General features: G+C 39.0%; 1 long non-coding RNA gene across 1 annotated transcript in view; it reads left to right on the top strand.

Annotated features, from left to right (window-relative positions):
- Nucleotides 1-7217, top strand: part of LOC109291967 — a 755518-nt gene that overhangs the window by 614547 nt on the left and 133754 nt on the right. The gene's annotated exons all lie outside the window — the stretch shown is intronic.

Here is a 7217-nt window from a genome sequence, read left to right as displayed (position 1 = left end):
ATCTCTGAAATTCCTAGATCACCAAAGGCAGAAGTGGTTTTGATGTATCTGTGCATGTTAGGATGCAGAGGCACTGACTTAGGTTTTTGCTTGGGTTGGGTGCTTGCAGACATTAAAAAAAACCCAAAACAGCACTTTAAAATCAGCATGTTCCTGCACCAAGCCCCATGCATGCCTAGAAGAAGAGGGGCATTACTTCAACCTAGCTCTGCAGTATCTGTAAAGATCTAGTGCTTTAGTGGGGCTCTTTTGGTGCTTTTATCTAATAACTAAGTGAATCAGGTTTAATGTCTGCAAACAGCCTGCTGTGGCTTATGGGTGCTGAGCACCTGTGAACTTCTTGCCATGGGTGCTTGAGCACCCACAGTCAGCACCTATGTGGATAATTCTGCCTGCCTCTTATACTTTACCTCACTTCACACTGGTGTAAATGAATCCACAAAGGGAAAGAGCAGAGGAGAATAAAAACTTTAGCCTGTCTATTTAGGTGGTAACAGATGGCTTATGTACCTAGTGACAGAGCACAACTGTTGGTGATGCAGAAGCAAAATCTCAGTGAGTCCTGCTAGAGAGAACTACTGGTAAATGCATGCTGATTTTTCCCCAGTTCAAGAATATGGTCTTATATAATTCCTTAAAACATAATGAAAATACTGTGTAGTGGTGACAGTTAAAGTTTTTCCAGATACCTATGCCTGGAATTTGCTTCACAGCTAGACATGGGAAAAAAATGCATAAATGATGCATTAGGTGAATCTAGTCCTTTTTTTCAGTTTTGTAATTTGTCTGCTAACAAAACAGTCTATTTGCAAACTTTTCCATTGCTTAATATTATTCAGCAAATGACTTCTGTGGACTTGTTTTAACATATTGATTGCTCACTGGATTCCCTGTTGCAGTGGTAATGTTAAATGCTTGGAAAAGAGATAATTATAAAGATTTGATTTGAATGTGACCACTGTGCTCTCCACTGTGGGAATATGAGAGTGCTTGGAAGTACATCAGTAGGTAAGTTTCTTTTTGCACACAGTGAATTTCTCATTTGCACCACCTCTCTCTCTAGCCCCTCAGGCAATTCCAATGTTTTTGACCAAATATAGTTTTCTGGAAGCTGGAAATTATCCTTTGGCAGACAGATTGTAACCTTCCCCTCTTTTCTCATATGCATTTCAAAATGAAGCTTTGCTTTAACATATGAGTGAGCAGGATCTGTCTGCCCTCACTCACCTCCCTCAGACCATGGGAGGTCCTTTTTTATTTGTTGCAATGCAAAGTTCCAGTTATTTTTAGTACATGAATCGATTTCGCGTATCAGGTTGGGCACAGGTTTAAATGGGTAGATGTTGATGATTTTAGGCAGGAACCATTGAAGAAATGGGTCTATAAGTACTCTGGAAGAGGTCGCTCATTCAAGTGAGAGTTTCTAGAGAACCAGGGGACTTTTCTTTCTAGTGACAGATTCCTATGGTCATGTTGGTCACTATCATGGAGCAATCAGGGTTGACAGAAGCCCAGTGACTCCTAGAGCAGTGATTTTGTTTAATATAAAGAGATAAAAAGCAATACTGACTGACACAGCAAGGTCCTGGGAGCCTTTCTTAGCTGCATAAGTCTTTCTACACTTTTCTCCTAAGCACTCAGTATCCCATGGCAACCTCTTTTCTTCAGGGAGCTTTAGATTCTGACATATCATTAATACATGAGTTCAGGAAGTAAAGCTGCAAAGCTAGAGATTGGTTCATGGATTTAGCTGAGGTAAATAGCAAGGAAATGTAAGGGCAGAGCAAAACCAATTTTATGGCCTTCCTTTGGGATTAATGTCTAAATTTGTTTGCATGGTAATGAAGGAAGGTTATCACATGTAGAAAGTAGCAGGTGCAGGTCTAAATTGTACAGGAGAAGTATTTTTAAAGGCAGAAGTTGCTAGATAAAAAGGTTATGCATTTTTTTTAAGGCCAGTATATTTTATGATAACTTCTGATTGAAGAAATATCACTGGAACTCATTCTGTATACAATAGTGCAATATGACACCATGATGGCAGACATAATATTTGAAAAAGGCAACCCATTAGAAAAAAATAAAATAATGCTAAAATACAGATTCTAAGAGCTTTTCCCTCTCGTCTATATAGGACTCTAAAATATGTCAACTTTTATAAAGTTGTATACATATGGGTGTTACTATTGTTTAACAGGCAGAACTCTATATCTTCTCTGAACCTGCAGCTGTGGAATCATATTTTTCATATTTGTTTTTAAAAATATGTTTAAAAATTGCTTCTGGTTACAGAGGAGGTTAGCATTTTCCAAGAATGGATAGGAACCAAACCAGTGTTGTTCCTCTCCATTGAGGAAACCTGAAAAAAATCTCAGTGGGAATTCTGAAGTGCCCAATTCAACTCATGGGGGTATTGTGCCTCAGACCTAAAAAGAACACTTTAAATATGCACACTGCTAAACATTACTTTGCTATTGACTCTACTGAAATAATCCAAAAGATATATGTATCCCAGTTTCAAGCTGCCCCAACAACAGCAGCAGCAACAGGAATAAGGATGATAATCTGATTCCACGTTTTAGACAATTCTGTGAAAATTCTCCATTTTTGTGAAGCTGCAGAAATGTAAGGAACTGAAGTCTAGCTTGCTGCAGTATGCACATGGTCTCACTTAACAAGAAAGATTTAAAAGATATATTGGGTATAGGTTTGCTATGTAACTACTGTTTGGGTGCACCTACATGTGTAATTAATGCGATGTGATAAACTCCAGAACAGTTTGCTCTGGAGTATACTGCTTCTAGGCACAGCTTCTACATGTGCGCCCAGGACAGCAGCACTTGGAGCTAAGGCGGAGCAGCTGTGGACTGGCAGCTGGTTCAGGGGGTGAGCCCCGGGCTCCAGGTGGTGACATCAAGTGGTGGAGGGGCTGGCTAGGGCAGGAGAGTGCTGAAACTGCAGAGCCTTGTGCCTGACCCCCTGAGCTTGCTACCAAACTGAGGCTGCTCCTTCCTAGCTCAAGTGCTGCTGACCTGATCACCATCCACATGTGCATCGCAGCGCAATAACTGACTACAGCATAAGATAGTACTTTCCCTAACAGTACTATGTTACAGTGGAATAAATTAATTAACTGTGCCCTAATACCCACACACGAGTGGACAGTGATGCTTTACTGCAAAACTAATTAGCCAACTCCACAGTAAAACACACGTGTAGATGCACCCTTTAGATATGACAACTCTATGAATACTTGAGAGGATAAATATCAAACCAAAGAATGTAAGTACCAAACTAGATTCTGCTGCCTTTGTTACTATTGATTAGGACCTTACTCAAGTAGTAGGCAAATCAGTTTACTAGTAGCAATTCTTGGGACAACTTTCTGTTCAGGGTAAGTGAGATTGGTGGAAACTGGTCCCAGGTTGTAGAATGTTTCAGGCATTCAAAAAGGTATAATTAAGTACAGTGGAATGAAATCATGAAAGAACAAAAATTCGGATCAAGTTTAAGAAAAACCTCCCAACACCAATACATATTAGCTCAGAAAAGCATTTCCAATGGGGAAAAGTTAACAGTTACTTGGGAGACTTAAAACTAAAAGCACCAGGGGACAGTTCTGAATTAGTAGAGAAATTGATTACATGACAGAAGTCTTTCAGTTTTTGACAGTTATCATTCTGTGTCAGATGCAAGCAGTGCATACAGTGTACATTGAGAAACAAGATGATAAAAGTATTCTGAATTCAGTGGGGCTTAAGATGTTACTTGCTGGATATTGGGAAGCCATCCTTGCTTTCATGAGTTGGCACAAAAAGGTAAGTGTAATGTCGCTATTTTATTTAAGACCCAATGGTATAAATGTAAAATGATTTGTATTGAAACATTAATTTCTTCAACGTTGTTTAAACCTTATGCTGTTGACATCAATCAGCAAATGTCCCTGAGTATGAATATGTGAGCTACATAACATATGAGAACTTCAATCAATTTATTAAAAATGTGTAGAAATCCATTTGAGAGGCTAACCTTTTTAAATTGCATTTATATTTTTGGCCTCAGAGGCAGATTTTCAGAAGGCCTTCAGGGATTCTGAACCGTAAGTGCTGCTGGAAGTCCCATTATACTCAGGCTCTTCTGTTTCCTAAATCAGAATACCTTGCTGTAGACTAAAAGGATATTTTGGGCAGTAGAATAACCAACTTGTCTATATCTTGGCCAAATTTTTGACAAGGTGCTGTATGTGAAGAAGTTCAGGAAACTTGGCAGCAAGTAACACACTGCCCTGAGAAAAACAGGTAAAATGATGATTTTCGACATATCCTAACTGCCCAAATCTGAATAGACTTTTATGGGGCCAAAAAAGGTATGTCTCTATCCCTAGAACTACCTTCCTACAAATTTCCTGCTGCAAACCATGGAGTTCTTTAAAAAAAAAAAAAAGTCATAAGAATTTTTGTGATGAAAAAATGTCAGGCAGATGAAATATAAGGGTTACAACTGCTCCTTCTTAAATCTGCTAAACTTCTTTAAATTCAGCTCAACAGGTAATATCCAGAATCTTGGTCTTATTTTCTATATAAGAGAATCTATCCACATGTATATTTTTCTAGTGCCCAAAACTCAACAGTTGAATATAAAGTCTCAGTGTTACTAACTCTTGCAGTTTTATTGTAAGGCTCACAATGTTTCATATTTTCCCTAGTTCCCAGTCCTAGTGCCTAGCTAGAACTCCAAGGTGTTACTACATTATAAATATAGTAATCATAATGTTGTGACATAGCATTTTCAGAATATTAAAAATACTTATATGTTAGACCAACACAAATCTGATACCCATTCCTTCTTAATCATTTCCTGCCATATAGTAATATATTTTTGAGGATAGCTTCTCATCAGATGAATGGTGACAGGCTTGAGAAGCTTTTAGTTCTTTGAGAGACAAGATCTTTTCTTCCTAAGAATCACTTGCAAGTCAAAACTAATAGGAAACACGGAGTATATATTGTGTATCTGTGTGTGCATACGGAAGGTGGCAGTTTTGATTGGCTTAAACTTTGACTGTAAAAAGTTTGCAGTAGTTAGTCTTTAATATACATCTAAGGGATGTACCTCAGATATTTTATTCAGCAGGACTTCCCAGTATTAAAGGATATTTCAATGTAAAATGGCCTGTAACAATGGCAGCGGCTGAACAGAACGAACGTTTGCTGTTTTTGCTTGTCAACACATCAATTTGAACTGCCTACATGGAGAACTTCTTTTAAATGTAGTAACAAGCAACATTCTACAGCCCTTAATCTCATTAACATCAAAAAAGCATATACCTACTGTGGGGAAAGTTGTTAGTGAACACTGTGTTTCATATCCTATTCTTTTTGAGAGACAGGTTCTGTGTCAGAAATAAGAAAAACAACAAGAGCAGCAGCAAAAAGAGAGCTTTCAGCTGTGACCATACTGAGGTGAATTGACTGGCTGCAGAAGGCCTTGTGAATAATAAAACACATAAGTGATAAAAGCAGTTTTAAATATCAGTTCTGAACTGAGTATCCTGTAGTGGTTCTTTTTTTTTTTTAATACTAGCTAGCTTCCCAAACAGATTGCATAACAGAAATGCTTTCATGATGGTGGTGTAGAGATGCTACATTTTCAATAAAAATATATAGTCACTGAAATATAAAAATATGGTTGCAAAACAATAAAATAAAAATCCTAGCCATCTCTTCACCTCAAGCTATCTACCCAGTCACTGGAGGTTCTCCAAGTAGTCTACACTGAGTTTGACTTCGCAGCTAAATTAGGTCTGAATGCTTTCTACTACATGCCATTTTCCCATAGAATCTCCAAATGGCTGTACTTATTTTGCTAGCACAATAATAAAGCTAAAACTAACTTCAAAGCCACAAACAATATAGTTGCAGGATAGGAGTGTGTGTGTGTGTGTGTGCACTTGTGTAGAAGGAAAGTTTTTGACTATTGTAATTAACTAGTTTTTCACCTTCTGTTTACACATATTGGCCCCAAATCAAAAGTGGATCGAAGATAGCCCCTATTCAAATGCTGAACTATGGGTGCAGACAGAAGTGCAGCTCCCAGCTGTAACTCAGAATGATTTTTGCACAGTGTCCTGAATTACAACATTACTCCAGACCAAAGAGAAGTTCTCTGTTGTTTCCAGGGGGGAGGGGAACCTAGCTGCTGGCTGGGAGCCCGCAGCCAGGTTCCCAAAGCAATGGCCAGGGCTCTCTCAGCCAGTGCTTGCTGTCTTCGGAATGGGAGGAGGGGTGGGAAAAGCAGCAGAGGGAGCTCATTCCTGGGGATCCCCAGCTGATGCTGAAAGTTGGGGTTGGTGAATTGGATCCCCCCTACCTTGGTGGGGGGAGGGCTCCAATACACTTGCCCCACCCTCCAGAGAGGACTGAAAACCCCCCAGACTGAACTCCCTCCACTCCCTTTCCCCCCTCCCATTCTGAAAACCAGAAAGGCTGGGAGCTCCACAGAGACAGGTTACAAAAACGCTACATTTTGAAATATCTTAATCTGATAGCTCATACAATGAGGGGTGAGATTTTCACCTCATCGGCCATTTTTGAAGCTGTCTGCAGCTGTGAACTTGTATTTGGTCACAGCTATGGACTGCCATCTGTGGCCAGATCAGGCAAAAGTTGTCACTTCTGTCTGCATCCTAGGTTTCCTGCTTCCGTACTGGGGGATTATAAACGGATTCACCAAACTGAAAGCAGAGTTGTCCGAGGAACTTTTTGGTGGGAAGCAAAGTCAGTTAATTACACTGCCCATTTTAGCTCAAATATTGCATGATATTCCATGAAGGAGAATGTTAATGAAAACAGGGAGTTTTGATAAAAAATTGGATTTTTTTTCAAGGAAATATTTAAAAAATAAAGGTAGAAAATCATCCAACATAGATATCTGTAGCTTATGTACAAATAAGTAATTGTTTGTGTGGGGGTTGCCATCATTATGTATGTACATAAAATTCTAAAATAACATTGATCCTAGCTAAAGACACTGAAGAGATGTATGCTGGAGTCAGGTTATAATCATAGGCCTTTGTGGCCATGTGTTACCTTTATCCCCCACTTCTTCTGTCAGAAAGGGCCAAAGAGGCCTTAGTGTACTACATTTAAGTTAGATAATTCCATGTAATGTAAAGAAAAGATACAGATAAGACTCTCTCCATTTATTACACAGATCAG

Source organism: Gavialis gangeticus, unplaced genomic scaffold (assembly GCF_001723915.1).
Source record: "Gavialis gangeticus isolate Ggan-Ray unplaced genomic scaffold, GavGan_comp1, whole genome shotgun sequence".
Lineage (NCBI taxonomy): Eukaryota > Metazoa > Chordata > Crocodylia > Gavialidae > Gavialis > Gavialis gangeticus.
Note: the sequence above shows the minus strand (reverse complement) of the source record. Positions and strands in the feature narration are given on the sequence as shown.